The sequence below is a fragment of the Budorcas taxicolor genome, chromosome X (assembly GCF_023091745.1).
Source record: "Budorcas taxicolor isolate Tak-1 chromosome X, Takin1.1, whole genome shotgun sequence".
Lineage (NCBI taxonomy): Eukaryota > Metazoa > Chordata > Mammalia > Artiodactyla > Bovidae > Budorcas > Budorcas taxicolor.
This window is the reverse complement of record NC_068935.1, coordinates 127,994,740-128,013,250: the sequence shown is the minus strand read 5'-3', so window position 1 is coordinate 128,013,250 and position 18,511 is coordinate 127,994,740. Positions and strand designations below refer to the sequence as shown.

Genomic DNA, 18,511 nt, shown 5'->3' with positions numbered 1-18,511 from the left:
AAAGATGTTCAACATTGCTCATTATTAGAGAAATGCAACTCAAAACCACCATGAGGTATCATCTCACACCAGTCAGAATGGCCATCATCAAAAAGTCTACTAACAATGAATGCTGGATAGGGTGTGAAGAAGGTTAATGCAAACTGATACAACCACTGTGGAGAATACTATGGAGATTCCTTAGAAAACTAGGAATAAAACTACCATACAACCCAGGACCAGATGCCATGATCTTAGTTTTCTGAATGTTGATCTTTAAGCCAACGTTTTCACTCTCCTTCACTTTCATCAAGAGGCTTTTTAGTTCCTCTTCACTTTCTGCCATAAGGGTGGTGTCGATTGCATATCTGAGGTTATTGATATTTCTCCCAGCAATCTTGATTCCAGCTTGTGCTTCTGGCCCCAGCACTTGATGGAAAATAGATGGGGAAACAGTGGAAACAGTGTCAGACTTTATTTTGGGGGGGCTCCAAAGTCACTGCAGATGGTGATTGCAGACATGAAATTAAAAGACCCTTACTCCTTGGAAGGAAAGTTATGACCAACCTAGATAGCATATTAAAAAGCAGAGACATTACTTTGCCAACAAAGGTCCATCTAGTCAAGGCTATGGTTTTTCCAGTGGTCATGTATGGATGTGAGACTTGCACTGTGAATAAAGCTGAGCACCGAAGAATTGATGCTTTTGAACTGTGGTGTTGGAGAAGACTCTTGAGAGTCCCTTGGACAGCAAGGAGATCCAACCAGTCCATTCTAAAGGAGATCAGTCCTGGGTGTTCATTGGAAGGACTGATGCTAAAGCTGAAACTCCAGTACTTTGGCCACCTCATGTGAAGAGTTGACTCATTGGAAAAGACCCTGATGCTGAGAGGGATTGGGGGCAGGAGGCGAAGGGGCCGACAGAGGATGAGATGGCTGGATGGCATCACCGACTCGATGGACATGAGTTTGAGTGAACTCCAGGAGTTGGTGATGGACAGGGAGGCCTGGCGTGCTGCGGTTCATAGGGTTGCAGAGTCGGACATGACTGAGCGACTGAACTGAACTGAACTGATGGACTCTAGAAAGATGGTACCTACAATCCGATGTGCAGGGCAGCAAAGGAGCATGCACGCTAAGTAGCTTCAGTCGTATCCGTCTCTGTGTGACCCTAGGGACTGTAGCCCACCAGGCTCCTCTCTCCATGGGGTTCTCCAGGCAAGAATACTGGAGTGGATCGTCATTCCCTCCTCCAGGGGAGCTTCCTGACCCAGGGATCATACCTGTATCTCCTATGTCTCCTGCCTTGGCAGGCAGATTCTTTACCACTAGCGCCACCTGGATCCTACGTACAGGGCAGCAAACGAGACACAAAAGGAAAGAACAGAGTTTTGGACTCAGTGGGAGAAGGAGAGGGTGGAATGACTTGAAAGAACAGCACTGAGACAGATACATTACCATATGTAAAACAGATAGCCAGTGGGAGTTTGATGTATGAAGGGCATCCAAAGCAGGTGCTCTGGGACAACCTAGGGGGATGAGGTGGGGAGGGAGGGGGGGGTTCAGGATTGAGGGGACACATGTATACCCATGGCCCATTCATGTTGATGTATGGCAGAAACCACCACAATATTGTAATTATCCTCCAATTAAAACTAATAAATTTTTTAAAAACCTGTGCAGCAACAAAGATCCAGTGCAGTCATAAATAAATAAATAAATAATATCTTTAAAAATTAAAAACCCTAAAATGAAAATAGAAATGTTACAGTTGTTGCTATTAGTTTTACATGACAGTCTTAATGCTTAATTGTATGTTCCCCTGTGAAAATAAAAGGATAAAATAAGATTTTATATGCAGCGTATAAGTACACTAACTGATTGCACCACTGGAGCTCCTATACACAGCATAAAAATACAGTTAGGTTACAGTTTTATGGATGCATCCGTGGGTGAAATGTTCTGCTTTTGTAAATTACACAGGTAACTGAAGTGTTATTCTTTTTTTTTTTTTTTTCTTTTCTTTTTGTGGCTGCACTGTGGGGCTTTCAGTATCTCACTTCCCCGAACAGTGATTAAACTTGGGGCCACAGCAGTGAAAGCCCAGAATCGTAACCACTAGGTTGTCAGGGAATTCCCTGAAGTATTCTTTTAAAGGGCATAATAATTTTAACTTGTTTGATGGGAAATTTTTCAGTATTTATTATATGCTTGGGGGTCAGCCAACAAGTTAAACTATGCATAAAAATACATGAGCTTCACGAAAAAGAGCTTCATAAAAGGAAGCAGAAATAAGGGGTTAGATATGCAGGGTCTCAGGCGGCCTCCCCCCGCACCACCGCAGACCTCCTGGCTCAGGGTCTTGCATGGTACCAAGACCCCCAGGGATTAGAATGGACCTCACAAGCTCAGAGAAGGAACTGGCAACCCACTCCAGTGTTCTTGCCTGGGAAATCCCATGGACAGAGGAGCCTGATGGGCTATAGTCTGTGGGGTCGCAGAGTTGGACATGACTGAGCGAGCACGCAGCAGTTGACGGCGCTGCACCAATGCACTGATGCGCTCAGGGTGATAGAACTTTCTGGTGCTTTTTACTCTTCCTGTAGCATCCTCAGCTGACACTGACTTGCAAGTGCCTCCAGTTGTTACCCATTGCCCACTCCCTTTGCCACAGGCCCAAATTAAGAGGATCCAAATTCCCAGGGGAATAATGAATAATCCTGCTAAATCAGATATTTCTCACAGCACATTTCAGAGTGTGCGCTCTACCAAGCACAGAGGCAAGGCTTTCTGAGAACCATGTTGCATGTTCACGAGCTTTCTCTGAGGTTCTCGGGCAGCATCTAGGCTGATGTGCCCACCCTGAAGGCTGTGAAGGCTGGATGATGTGTTTATGCAAATAAACCTAAATAACAAAAATCATTTAAAAGGTAAATAGAGCATCGAATGATACTAAGTCTTTAAAGCCTATTTTAGGTGCACGGAGACAATATCACACAAGAATTAACAATATCCATCTATTTTGCGATTACATCAATTGATGGCAAGTAAGTCAAATCCTCAGCTGACCTTGCCAATCTCAGGAGGTTGTGTGCTGCTACCATGCACTCGGCACAGTGGCAGAATCTCCTATACGCAGAAGTGCCAACTTACACCAAGTGACAAGGCCCAATGTGTCATATCTGAAAATTTAAAAAGCTTATCTTTGAGGAGATAAAGCAGCTATTTGTACTCATTGTGCTTTTAGATGCCCCATTATAACCAAGATGGTTTTGCACAATCAATGTTACAGTGCTAGAATCTCTGATAGCACATATACTAAAACTCAAATGATACACAGATTAGCACGGCCCCTGCGCAAGGATGACACACAAATTCGGAGAAGCGTCCCATATTTTTTACAATTTTGAGCATTAAAAAAATAATATGAATTGGATTCACAGAATATTTTTAAAGTTTACCAAAAGAAATCAAGATTATATCCAACTTGCAACTATTTCTTTGCTTTCTTGACTGCTTTAGGCGTTAAAAAATAGGACTCTGCATGTGCTTCTATAGTGTGATTATTTGGTCGGTTGTTCTTTCTGGTAAATGTTCCCACCATTTTAAAGTAAAGATACAGATATTTCAACTCTGAAATTAGATGCATTCAATTTTAACAAATTATTTTTGAGTTTTAAAAAAATGTGGTAGAAATTTTTATTTAGTTAATATAATCAATCAGTTTCATTGGGAGAAGACCAACTATTTTAATGAATGATTAGTTCATGAAAGTATCCAACTATGTTGATAAGAGAAAATAAAATGACAAAATGCATGTTACAGTGCCCCAAAGATGCTTGGAAAACTAGTAAGTCATGGCAGATAACATGTATTCATGAAGCTTTAATTTCATGCAGTTATGCATTTCTCACAAATCACTTTGGTTGTGTGATCTTCACACTGAGGGATCTGTTCAGATAAAGCCATTTATGATTTCAGTTGTTAAACTACAATATTTTATAGCATTTATTCAGTGCATCCTGATTTCTTTAAGCTTTAAATGTTACCGTTTTTCCTGAAAACTAAAAATTCTCTCCTCGTATAGAGGACCCTGTCAGCTCCTGTTGTTAGAATTGCAACTGCCCTAGATAGTCTTAAGAAAACATTTTACTTTCACTGTAGACTTCTCAAATTCAGTAACGTGTCCTTCATTATAAAAGATCACTACAACCCAGTCACCATCTTTTTGGGTGGTCGGGGGGTGCTTCACTCACCTTGTAGGATCTTAGACGCCCAGCAGGGACTGAACCCGCTCTCTTGGCAATGAAAGCATGGAACCCTAACCACCAGAGAATTCCTTCCACACAGTCCTTTACTCTAAATCTGTTGTAGGATTTTCCCCTCATCCAGTGTGATGACATATATTGACCCATCTTGTTCTTTTCTGATAACCATGATGAGCAATGACTATACTTTTTCCAGGCTAAAGCTGAAACGCAGCAAGACTAACCAGCCCCTCTAAGAATTAAGCCTGTTCTCAATAACGCTTTGCGGAGGGGCTGGGGGTGGGTGGGGGTCGCTAATAGAGTGCGTCTGGCAGTGCTCTGTCATGTCCCACTCTTTGCAACCCCATATAGACATTGGATCAATTCATAATAATGGAGGGTTTTGGTGACTACGACTCAAGTATCCACGTTACAATCACAATAATAGTCATTAACGTCATACTATTCTCCACCATTACTGCACTCCAGCAATGCAAAAATCCACATGCAGCAAAAGGGCCACTTCACTGGACAGTTTTCACTCTGTCACGGCGACTTACTGCAGAATAGAAATGTGATGTGAGGACTGAGCTAAATCCTATGCCTCTGCCAAATGAGTGTGGCACAAAAATGCTATGTTGTGCCACTGTGGGCTTCGTTACTCAGATTAACAGAAGACATGCTTATGAAATTAAAGCATGAAAATAGACACTATCCAGAATCTAGACAACACACAAAAGTAACTGCATAACAAGGACACGGGACGGATTCCGGTCCAAATATTACCATGCTGTTATAAATGGGCTAAACCAGTGAGCTGCTTAGCCGAGAACAGTGACTCTGCACTCCAGAACCACTTAAGAGCTTTAAAAATGCTGACGCCCAATCCCCACACACAGAGAGAAAAATTTAATTGGCCCAGGGTGGAGTCCTGGGCATAGGATTTTTAGAAACTGTCCGACTCCTTTGGTGGACCACCACGATTGTGAAGCACTGGGCCCTGAACAAAGAGGCCCCAGGGAAAGTCAGACTTCTTTGGGCAAGATATTCCAGTAGGGGGCGCTCAGCTGATTCCATGTTTCTTAACGTCCATCCGTGTCCCAAGAGTTAACCAATTTTCAGAGAGGCCTTTCTAACATAGATACTACTCTAATTGTTTTCAAAGTTTTACAAAATTTTCTAAAAGCAACGGGAATTCCCTGACGGTCCAGTGGTTGGGACTCCACTGCAGGGGCAGAGGATCAATCCCTGAACGGGGAACTAAGGTCTCCCAAACCCTATAGGGCGGCCAAATAATCATTATAATGATAATAAAATCTACAGTATCTTCACTTCCCTGGTGGCTCAGAGATTAAAGCGTCTGCCTCCAATGCAGGAAACCTGGGTTCGATCCCTGGGTCGGGAAGATCCCCTGGAGAAGGAAATGGCAACCCACTCCGGTATTCTTGCCTGGAGAATCCCATGGACGGAGGAGCTTGGTAGGCTACAGTCCACAGTCTCGCAAAGAGTCGGACACGGCTGAGTGACTTCACTTTCACTTTTCATCTTCGGATTTCAGGTTGAATATGGCAGATTAAATATATCCATTTATCTCTACTCTGTCCACAAAACCCCACTAAATGACAGTAAAAGAATCAAAAGAAAAGATATGTTCTTATTGACAAAACAGGAGAGCAGGTAACAGCAGCCAAGGGGGGACAAGGACATTTTAATGCTTCAGAACCCTGGAAAGGTTCAGGAATTCTAAGCTATCTCTGAAGGTTGAGGAAAAATTGGTATCAGAGTGGGCATCTAGCCTGTCTGCTACATTTTAAACAAACGAAGAAACAGCAGTATAAGCATACTATGAGTTATAGAAGCAAACAGATGAAACCGCTAAGGATGTAAAATGGTTGCTTCTGGGAAGTGGAATCTGGGATGGGAAAAAGCATTTCTGGGTTTTGCTCTTCTGAGAGCCCTGTGTCATTTGGCCTTTAAAATTAAATTCTGAAAGCAATCATCCTTCAATTAAAAAATGAAAATATTAAGTATATACAAAACTTAGATTTTTTTAAAAAGCTGCTTTTGGAATGCATTCAGGAGTAGAGGTATGCAAATACTGTAGATAAGAATGTAAAATTGCAAAATCTTTCCAGGTGACAGGTGGGCAATATGGATCTAAAATTTCAATGTGTGGAACATTTAGTCCAGCATTTTCGCTCTAGGAATTTGTCTTCAGGAAGTAATTGGACAACCACTGCTTTGATTATAAAACAGAAACACTGGAAACTATCTACAAGCCCTACACCAGAATTTTGATTTGAACAAGTGATGGCTCCTCCATACAGTGAAATTATATGTAAATACTTTAAATGATGGTTTGCACACGTCCCAGACGGTCAAAAATTCTAAAAGCCTGAAAACACCAAGAGTTGCTGGGCATGTGAAACCGCGAAATGTTGATATAGTGCCATTGAGTGTGCACTGGTACACTGTCTTTGGAGGAAAAGCAAAAATTGGCAAAACATAACTGAAAATCACGGTGGTGTGATCACTCATCTAGAGCCAGACATCCTGGAATGTGAAGTCAAGTGGGCCTTAGAAAGCATCACTACGAACAAAGCTAGTGGAGGTGATGGATTCCAATTGAGCTATTCCAAATCCTGAAAGATGATGCTGTGAAAGTACTGCACTCAATATGCCAGCAAATTTGGAAAACTCAGCAGTGGCCACAGGACTGGAAAAGGTCAGTTTTCATTCCAATCCCAAAGAAAGGCAATGCCAAAGAATGCTCAAACTACCGCACAATTGTACTCATCTCACACACTAGTAAAGTAATGCTTGAAATTCTCCAAGCCAGGCTTCAGCAATACGTGAACTGTGAACTCTCTGATGTTCAAGCTGGTTTTAGAAAAGGCAGAGGAACCAGAGATCAAATTGCCAACATCCGCTGGATCGTGGAAAAAGCAAGAGAGTTCCAGAAAAACATCTATTTCTGCTTTATTGACTATGCCAAAGCCTTTGACTGTGTGGATCACAATAAACTGTGGAAAATTCTGAAAGAGATGGGAATACCAGACCACCTGACCTGCCTCTTGAGAAAGGAAGCAACAGTTAGAACTGGACATGGAACAACAGACTGGTTCCAAATAGGAAAATGAGTACATCAAGGCTGTATATTGTCACCCTGCTGATTTAACTTCTGTGCAGAGTACATCATGAGAAACACTGGGCTGGAAGAAGCACAAGCTGGAATCAAGTTTGCTGGGAGAAATATCAATAACCTCAGATATGCAGATGACACCACCCTTATGGCAGAAAGTGAGGCGGAACTAAAGAGCCTCTTGATGAAAGTGAAAGAGGAGAGTGAAAAAGTTGGCTTAAAGCTCAACATTCAGAAAACTAAGATCATGGCCTCTGGTCCCATCACTTCATGGGGAATAGATGGGGAAACAGTGGAAATGGTTTCAGACCATTTTGGGGGGCTCCAAAATCACTGCAGATGGTGTCTGCAGCCATGAAATTAAAAGACGCTTACTCCTTGGAAGGAAAGTTATGACCAACCTGGATAGTATATTCAAAAGCAGAGACATTACTTTGCCAACAAAGGATCGTCTAGTCAAGGCTATGGTTTTTCCTGGTCACGTATGGATGTGAGAGTTGGACTGTGAGGAAAGGTGAGTGCCGAAGAATTGATGCTTTTGAACTGTGGTGTTGGAGAAGACTCTCAAGAGTCCCTTGGACTGCAAGGAGATCCAACCAGTCCATCCTAAAGGAGATCAGTCCTGGGTGTTCATTGGAAGGACTGATGCTGAAGCTGAAACTCCAATACTTTGGCCACCTCATGCAAAGAGTTGATTCATTGGAAAAGACCCTGATGCTGGGAGGGATTGGGGGCAGGAGGAGAAGGGGCCGACAGAGGATGAGATGGCTGGATGGCATCACCGACTCGATGGGTATGAGTTTGAGTGAACTCCGGGAGTTGGTGATGGACAGGGAGGCCTGGTGTGCTGTGATTCAAGGAGTCACAAAGAGTCGGACACGAGTGAGCGACTGAACTGAACTGAAAAGTTAAATATACACTTTGATCAGCAATTCTCATAAGGAGTCTAAAATGACTCCCATGATCTATAGAGTGCATGGAATTCTCCAGGCCAGAATACTGGAATGGGTAGTTGTTCTCTTCTCCAGGGGATCTTTGCGACCCAGGAATCAAACTCAGGTCTCCTGCATGGAAGGTTGCTGTTTTACCAGCTGAGCTACCAGGGAAGCCTGAGACTTTCTACAGATTTTTACAAATATTACATCCTGGGGTGGGAGGGGGGAGACGTGAACGAACACACCTACCTACATAGGTTTACGACCTACCTCCGTTAAGTTTATGAACAGAGAAAACGAACCTGTATGAATAATGCAACTATGAAATTTGACTACCACTAAATCCAATAGTAGTAACTGTGAATTGGGATTAAAAAAAAAAAAAACACGAAAAACGTGGCTCACATAGTAAACAATTTGCCAGCAATTCAGGAGACCTGGGTTCGATCTCTGGGTTGGGAAGAGGCAATGGCACCCCACTCCAGTACTCTTGCCTGCAAAATCCCATGGACGGAGGAGCCTGGTAGGCTGCAGTCCATGGGGTCGCGAGGAGTCGGACACGACTGAGCGACTTCACTTTCCCTTTTCACTTTCATGCATTGGAGAAGGAAATGGCAACCCACTCCAGTGTTCTTACTTGGAGAATCCCAGGGACGAGGGAGCCTGGTGGGCTGCCATCTATGTGGTCGCACAGAGTCGGACAAGACTGAAGCGACTGAGCAGCCGCAGCAACCACTCCAGCTTTCTAGCCTGGAAAATTCCATGGACTGCATAGTACATTGGGTCGCAAAAAGTCGGACACGACTAACTGACTTCCATGACCAAACCCGAAAGGGTAAACGCACAAAGCTTCAGAGTCTGAAATAACCGGCCGAAACCAGTTACTTCCCAAGTTCTACTTTTTGACACCAAAATATTGGTCTTGTTTGGTCTCACAAGACCTCCAAAAATTATTGGGTAAAGTAAAATTTTCTTTCTTGGTTCTACTTGACTTAGTCTGCACGGTGGTACCAGAGACTAAGCTCAAGTAGGACCAAGAAAGGGAGCACAGATACCGGACCGGGGCTCGGCGCGGACCGTTGAGAGGAAGTGCACTCCTAATACACTGAGGATGAGAAAAAAAAAACACACACAGTCCCAGTGAAGGGGTTGTAGCAGATCTTTTCACGTTAGTGGACGAAGGCTCATTCTTCGAAATACTATGTTTAAAGGAAATCTACGATAAATTCAAATATTTGCGTGCAGTGCGTTGTCGTTATGCAAATGAACGCTGAGTCCCCGCCCCCGAGATTCACGCCTGTCCCCGCACCGGTTCCCGCGAAGCCAGCTTCCCGTCCCTTGTTCCCAGGCCCCTGACTCCATGTTTTCTCCTCCTCGACACTCTGGGTCTGATTTCTTTTGAATAAGGCTTTTCTCGACGGCTTAAGATAATGCTATATGGGCGCTGCATTTGACACAGAGAAGGTTCACTATAATGTCGAATGAAATAGAGTGCCGAACCTATTCAGTTGTGCTCAGACTATTTGTGACCCCATGGACTGTAGCCCTCCAGGCTCCTCTGTCCATGGAATTCTCCAGGCAACAATACTGCAGTGGGTAGCCATTCCCTTCTTCAGGAGAATCTTCCCCAAGATCTAATCTGGGTCTCCCGCTTTTTAAGTGGACTCTTTACCGTGATGCTAATCAATATTTGGAGAAGGCAATGGCACCCCACTCCAGTACTCTTGCCCAGAAAATACCATGGATGGAGGAGCCTGGAAGGCTGCAGTCCATGGGGTCACTGAGGGTAGGACACGACTGAGCAATTTCACTTTCATGCATTAGAGAAGGAGATGGCAACCCACTCCAGTGTTCTTGCCTGGAGAATCCCAGGGACGGGGCATCCTGGTGGGCTGCCATCTATGGGGTTGCACAGAGTTGGACAAGACTGAAGTGACTCAGCAGCAGCAATCAATATTAAAAAAAAGAAGAAGAAGAAAAGAAAAATGACTGCCAAAATAGTAGGGCTAGGTTCCATCCCAGGGTCGTGAAAACTGTCCACTTCATTTGCTCAGTTCTGTCCGACCGGCTTTCCTAACCGTCGCTAACTTCCGGGGCATGCGCAAACTCATGTCCACCGAGTAGGTGATACTATCTAATCGTTTTTCCCAATGTCGTCCGTTTCTCCTCCTGTCTTGGATCTTTCCCGGCACCAGAAAAATCTCCTGGAAAACCCATTCACGATTATGAGAACCTTACTGACCAAAGGCCAATCAATCTTACTGACCAATCAACGTGACCTGACCCTGAGAAATCTGTATGCAGGTCAAGAAGCAACAGTTAGAACTGGACTTTGAAAACCAGGCTGGTTCCAGATCAGGAAAGGAGAACGTAAAGGCTGCGTATTGTCACCCTGCTTATTTAACTTATATGCAGAATATATCATGTGAAATGCCATGCTGGATGAAGCACAAGCTGGAATGACGATTTCTGGGAGAAACATCAATAACCTCAGACATGCAGATAATACCACCCTTATGGCTGAAAGCAAAAAACTAAACAGCCTCTTGATGAAAGTGAAAGAGGAGATGAAAGGGATGACATTGACTCATTCATTATATAGCACCCATTGTCTCGGTGGTCATGTGTTTGAACAAGCCCCAGGAGAACTGTTTGGAGATGACTGAGCAGAGGAACTAGACAATTTTTATGACCCAGGGATGGAACTGGCTCCTCCTATATTGGTAGACAATTTTTTTTTTAAAATTACTGATTAGAGTCACCCTGGTGGCTTAGACAGTGAAGAGTCCGCTTACAATATGGGAGACCCAGGTGCACTCCTGGGGAAGAATTTGGAGACGCTACCCATTTGGGTATGGTTACCAGGGAATGGCTACCCACTGCAGTATTGTTGCCTGGAGAATTCCATGGACAGAGGAGCCTGGAGGGCTACAGTCCATGGGGTCACAAATAGTCTGAGCACAACTGAATAGGTTCGGCACTCTATTTCATTCGACATTATAGTGAACCTTCTCTGTGTCAAATGCAGCGCCCATATAGCATTATCTTAAGCCGTCGAGAAAAGCCTTATTCAAAAGAAATCAGACCCAGAGTGTCGAGGAGGAGAAAACATGGAGTCAGGGGCCTGGGAACAAGGGACGGGAAGCTGGCTTCGCGGGAACCGGTGCGGGGACAGGCGTGAATCTCGGGGGCGGGGACTCAGCGTTCATTTGCATAACGACAACGCACTGCACGCAAATATTTGAATTTATCGTAGATTTCCTTTAAACATAGTATTTCGAAGAATGAGCCTTCGTCCACTAACGTGAAAAGATCTGCTACAACCCCTTCACTGGGACTGTGTGTGTTTTTTTTTTCTCATCCTCAGTGTATTAGGAGTGCACTTCCTCTCAACGGTCCGCGCCGAGCCCCGGTCCGGTATCTGTGCTCCCTTTCTTGGTCCTACTTGAGCTTAGTCTCTGGTACCACCGTGCAGACTAAGTCAAGTAGAACCAAGAAAGAAAATTTTACTTTACCCAATAATTTTTGGAGGTCTTGTGAGACCAAACAAGACCAATATTTTGGTGTCAAAAAGTAGAACTTGGGAAGTAACTGGTTTCGGCCGGTTATTTCAGACTCTGAAGCTTTGTGCGTTTACCCTTTCGGGTTTGGTCATGGAAGTCAGTTAGTCGTGTCCGACTTTTTGCGACCCAATGTACTATGCAGTCCATGGAATTTTCCAGGCTAGAAAGCTGGAGTGGTTGCTGCGGCTGCTCAGTCGCTTCAGTCTTGTCCGACTCTGTGCGACCACATAGATGGCAGCCCACCAGGCTCCCTCGTCCCTGGGATTCTCCAAGTAAGAACACTGGAGTGGGTTGCCATTTCCTTCTCCAATGCATGAAAGTGAAAAGGGAAAGTGAAGTCGCTCAGTCGTGTCCGACTCCTCGCGACCCCATGGACTGCAGCCTACCAGGCTCCTCCGTCCATGGGATTTTGCAGGCAAGAGTACTGGAGTGGGGTGCCATTGCCTCTTCCCAACCCAGAGATCGAACCCAGGTCTCCTGAATTGCTGGCAAATTGTTTACTATGTGAGCCACGTTTTTCGTGTTTTTTTTTTTTTTAATCCCAATTCACAGTTACTACTATTGGATTTAGTGGTAGTCAAATTTCATAGTTGCATTATTCATACAGGTTCGTTTTCTCTGTTCATAAACTTAACGGAGGTAGGTCGTAAACCTATGTAGGTAGGTGTGTTCGTTCACGTCTCCCCCCTCCCACCCCAGGATGTAATATTTGTAAAAATCCGTAGAAAGTCTCAGGCTTCCCTGGTAGCTCAGCTGGTAAAACAGCAACCTTCCATGCAGGAGACCTGAGTTTGATTCCTGGGTCGCAAAGATCCCCTGGAGAAGAGAACAACTACCCATTCCAGTATTCTGGCCTGGAGAATTCCATGCACTCTATAGATCATGGGAGTCATTTTAGACTCCTTATGAGAATTGCTGATCAAAGTGTATATTTAACTTTTCAGTTCAGTTCAGTCGCTCACTCGTGTCCGACTCTTTGTGACTCCTTGAATCACAGCACACCAGGCCTCCCTGTCCATCACCAACTCCCGGAGTTCACTCAAACTCATACCCATCGAGTCGGTGATGCCATCCAGCCATCTCATCCTCTGTCGGCCCCTTCTCCTCCTGCCCCCAATCCCTCCCAGCATCAGGGTCTTTTCCAATGAATCAACTCTTTGCATGAGGTGGCCAAAGTATTGGAGTTTCAGCTTCAGCATCAGTCCTTCCAATGAACACCCAGGACTGATCTCCTTTAGGATGGACTGGTTGGATCTCCTTGCAGTCCAAGGGACTCTTGAGAGTCTTCTCCAACACCACAGTTCAAAAGCATCAATTCTTCGGCACTCACCTTTCCTCACAGTCCAACTCTCACATCCATACGTGACCAGGAAAAACCATAGCCTTGACTAGACGATCCTTTGTTGGCAAAGTAATGTCTCTGCTTTTGAATATACTATCCAGGTTGGTCATAACTTTCCTTCCAAGGAGTAAGCGTCTTTTAATTTCATGGCTGCAGACACCATCTGCAGTGATTTTGGAGCCCCCCAAAATGGTCTGAAACCATTTCCACTGTTTCCCCATCTATTCCCCATGAAGTGATGGGACCAGAGGCCATGATCTTAGTTTTCTGAATGTTGAGCTTTAAGCCAACTTTTTCACTCTCCTCTTTCACTTTCATCAAGAGGCTCTTTAGTTCCGCCTCACTTTCTGCCATAAGGGTGGTGTCATCTGCATATCTGAGGTTATTGATATTTCTCCCAGCAAACTTGATTCCAGCTTGTGCTTCTTCCAGCCCAGTGTTTCTCATGATGTACTCTGCACAGAAGTTAAATCAGCAGGGTGACAATATACAGCCTTGATGTACTCATTTTCCTATTTGGAACCAGTCTGTTGTTCCATGTCCAGTTCTAACTGTTGCTTCCTTTCTCAAGAGGCAGGTCAGGTGGTCTGGTATTCCCATCTCTTTCAGAATTTTCCACAGTTTATTGTGATCCACACAGTCAAAGGCTTTGGCATAGTCAATAAAGCAGAAATAGATGTTTTTCTGGAACTCTCTTGCTTTTTCCACGATCCAGCGGATGTTGGCAATTTGATCTCTGGTTCCTCTGCCTTTTCTAAAACCAGCTTGAACATCAGAGAGTTCACAGTTCACGTATTGCTGAAGCCTGGCTTGGAGAATTTCAAGCATTACTTTACTAGTGTGTGAGATGAGTACAATTGTGCGGTAGTTTGAGCATTCTTTGGCATTGCCTTTCTTTGGGATTGGAATGAAAACTGACCTTTTCCAGTCCTGTGGCCACTGCTGAGTTTTCCAAATTTGCTGGCATATTGAGTGCAGTACTTTCACAGCATCATCTTTCAGGATTTGGAATAGCTCAATTGGAATCCATCACCTCCACTAGCTTTGTTCGTAGTGATGCTTTCTAAGGCCCACTTGACTTCACATTCCAGGATGTCTGGCTCTAGATGAGTGATCACACCACCGTGATTTTCAGTTATGTTTTGCCAATTTTTGCTTTTCCTCCAAAGACAGTGTACCAGTGCACACTCAATGGCACTATATCAACATTTCGCGGTTTCACATGCCCAGCAACTCTTGGTGTTTTCAGGCTTTTAGAATTTTTGACCGTCTGGGACGTGTGCAAACCATCATTTAAAGTATTTACATATAATTTCACTGTATGGAGGAGCCATCACTTGTTCAAATCAAAATTCTGGTGTAGGGCTTGTAGATAGTTTCCAGTGTTTCTGTTTTATAATCAAAGCAGTGGTTGTCCAATTACTTCCTGAAGACAAATTCCTAGAGCGAAAATGCTGGACTAAATGTTCCACACATTGAAATTTTAGATCCATATTGCCCACCTGTCACCTGGAAAGATTTTGCAATTTTACATTCTTATCTACAGTATTTGCATACCTCTACTCCTGAATGCATTCCAAAAGCAGCTTTTTAAAAAAATCTAAGTTTTGTATATACTTAATATTTTCATTTTTTAATTGAAGGATGATTGCTTTCAGAATTTAATTTTAAAGGCCAAATGACACAGGGCTCTCAGAAGAGCAAAACCCAGAAATGCTTTTTCCCATCCCAGATTCCACTTCCCAGAAGCAACCATTTTACATCCTTAGCGGTTTCATCTGTTTGCTTCTATAACTCATAGTATGCTTATACTGCTGTTTCTTCGTTTGTTTAAAATGTAGCAGACAGGCTAGATGCCCACTCTGATACCAATTTTTCCTCAACCTTCAGAGATAGCTTAGAATTCCTGAACCTTTCCAGGGTTCTGAAGCATTAAAATGTCCTTGTCCCCCCTTGGCTGCTGTTACCTGCTCTCCTGTTTTGTCAATAAGAACATATCTTTTCTTTTGATTCTTTTACTGTCATTTAGTGGGGTTTTGTGGACAGAGTAGAGATAAATGGATATATTTAATCTGCCATATTCAACCTGAAATCCGAAGATGAAAAGTGAAAGTGAAGTCACTCAGCCGTGTCCGACTCTTTGCGAGACTGTGGACTGTAGCCTACCAAGCTCCTCCGTCCATGGGATTCTCCAGGCAAGAATACCGGAGTGGGTTGCCATTTCCTTCTCCAGGGGATCTTCCCGACCCAGGGATCGAACCCAGGTTTCCTGCATTGGAGGCAGACGCTTTAATCTCTGAGCCACCAGGGAAGTGAAGATACTGTAGATTTTATTATCATTATAATGATTATTTGGCCGCCCTATAGGGTTTGGGAGACCTTAGTTCCCCGTTCAGGGATTGATCCTCTGCCCCTGCAGTGGAGTCCCAACCACTGGACCGTCAGGGAATTCCCGTTGCTTTTAGAAAATTTTGTAAAACTTTGAAAACAATTAGAGTAGTATCTATGTTAGAAAGGCCTCTCTGAAAATTGGTTAACTCTTGGGACACGGATGGACGTTAAGAAACATGGAATCAGCTGAGCGCCCCCTACTGGAATATCTTGCCCAAAGAAGTCTGACTTTCCCTGGGGCCTCTTTGTTCAGGGCCCAGTGCTTCACAATCGTGGTGGTCCACCAAAGGAGTCGGACAGTTTCTAAAAATCCTATGCCCAGGACTCCACCCTGGGCCAATTAAATTTTTCTCTCTGTGTGTGGGGATTGGGCGTCAGCATTTTTAAAGCTCTTAAGTGGTTCTGGAGTGCAGAGTCACTGTTCTCGGCTAAGCAGCTCACTGGTTTAGCCCATTTATAACAGCATGGTAATATTTGGACCGGAATCCGTCCCGTGTCCTTGTTATGCAGTTACTTTTGTGTGTTGTCTAGATTCTGGATAGTGTCTATTTTCATGCTTTAATTTCATAAGCATGTCTTCTGTTAATCTGAGTAACGAAGCCCACAGTGGCACAACATAGCATTTTTGTGCCACACTCATTTGGCAGAGGCATAGGATTTAGCTCAGTCCTCACATCACATTTCTATTCTGCAGTAAGTCGCCGTGACAGAGTGAAAACTGTCCAGTGAAGTGGCCCTTTTGCTGCATGTGGATTTTTGCATTGCTGGAGTGCAGTAATGGTGGAGAATAGTATGACGTTAATGACTATTATTGTGATTGTAACGTGGATACTTGAGTCGTAGTCACCAAAACCCTCCATTATTATGAATTGATCCAATGTCTATATGGGGTTGCAAAGAGTGGGACATGACAGAGCACTGCCAGACGCACTCTATTAGCGACCCCCACCCACCCCCAGCCCCTCCGCAAAGCGTTATTGAGAACAGGCTTAATTCTTAGAGGGGCTGGTTAGTCTTGCTGCGTTTCAGCTTTAGCCTGGAAAAAGTATAGTCATTGCTCATCATGGTTATCAGAAAAGAACAAGATGGGTCAATATATGTCATCACACTGGATGAGGGGAAAATCCTACAACAGATTTAGAGTAAAGGACCATGTGGAGGGAATTCTCTGATGGTGACCCTGCTTATTTAATTTATATGTAGAGTACATCATGTGAAATGCCATGCTGGATGAAGCACAAGCTGGAATTAACACTGCCGGGAGAAACATCAATAACCTCCGAAATGCAGATGACACTACCCTTATGGCAGGAAGCAAAAAAGAACTAAAGAGCCTCTTGATGAATCCCAAAGATGAGAGTGACAAATTTGGCTTAAAACTAAACATTCAGAAAACAAAGATCATGGCATCCGGTATCATCACTTCATGGCAAATAGATGGGGAAACAATGGAAACAGTGACAGACTTTACTTTCTTGTGCTCCAAAATCACAGAGGACAGTGACTTCAGCCATGAAATGAAAAGACATTTGCTACTTGGAAGAAAAGCTATGACCAACCAAGACAGCATATTAAAAAGCAGAGATATTACTTTGCTGACAAAGGTCCATCCAGTCAAAGCTATGGTTTTTCGAGTAGTCATATACAATGTGAGAGTTGGACTGTAAAGAAAGCTGAGCGCTGAAGAATTGATGCTTTTGGCCTGTGGTGTTGGAGGAGACTCTTGAGAGTCCCTTGGACTGCAAGGAGATCCAACCAGTCCATCCTGAAGGAAATCAGTCCTGAATACTCATTGGAAGACCTGGTGCTGATACTGAAACTCCAATACTTTGGCCACCTGATATGAAGAACTGACTAACTGGAAAAGACCCTGATGCTGGGAAGGACAAAAGGTGGGAGGAGGAAGGAGATGACAGAAAATGAGACGGTTAGATAGCACCATTGATTCGAAGGGCATGAGTATGAGTAAGCTCCGAGAATGGATGGATGATAGACGGGGAAACCTGAAGTGCTGCAGTCCACGGGTTACAAAACAGTCGGACAGGAGTGACAGAGTCATCTGAGCAGACGAAAACCTAACCTCATGATTTCATACAATTAACACACGGAAAGCTGTTAAGTATAGGAACCCCAGAAATAAATCCTGCCTCAAAACTTTCACTCCTCAAGGTCTGTTTTTGCATACAAAAACGCTGGCCTTGTTTATCTCACAAGACCTCCAAAAATTGTGTGTAACTGGCTTATAATCCTGCTCTATACCCAACTAACTGAATCTTAACTGTACAACAAAAGACTCAGTTTGAGCACGAGCAAGAATGAGCATAAGTATGCTGCACGGTGCCTGTGCACATATGGATGAAGGAACGCTCACTCCTACTTCAGTGAGGCTGAGGCATGACAAGGGTAAGTCTGGGTCAAGAGGGAACATTTCATGCAAAGATGGGCTCGATAAAGGACAGAAATGGTATGGACCTAACAGAAGCAGTAGATATTAAGAAGAGGTGGTAAGAATACACAGAAGAACTGTACAAAAAAGATCTTCACGACCAAGATAATCATGATGATGTGATCACTAATCTAGAGCTAGACATCTTGGAATGTGCAGTCAAGTGGGCCTTAGAAAGCATCACTACGAACAAAGCTAGTGGAGGTGATAGCATTCCAGTTGAGCTGTTTCAAATCCTGAAAGATGATGCTGTGAAAGTGCTGCACTCAATATGCCAGCAAATTTGGAAAACTCAGCAGTGGCCACAGGACTGGAAAAGGTCAGTTTTCATTCCAATCCCAAAGAAAGGCAATGCCAAAGAATGCTCAAACTACTGCACAATTGCGCTCATCTCACATGCTAGCAAAGTAATGCTCAAAATTCTCCAAGCCAGACTTCAGCAATACGTGAACCGTGAACTCCTTGA

The 18,511-nt window shown here is 43.8% G+C and overlaps 1 non-coding gene across 1 annotated transcript; it reads left to right on the top strand.

Moving 5' to 3' along the window:
• Positions 1-3,270: 3,270 nt before the first annotated feature.
• On the top strand, positions 3,271-3,378 carry LOC128070734 (U6 spliceosomal RNA). The gene has a single exon (XR_008201703.1). It is a non-coding gene; the product is annotated as a U6 spliceosomal RNA (small nuclear RNA).
• The last annotated feature ends 15,133 nt before the right edge of the window (positions 3,379-18,511 follow it).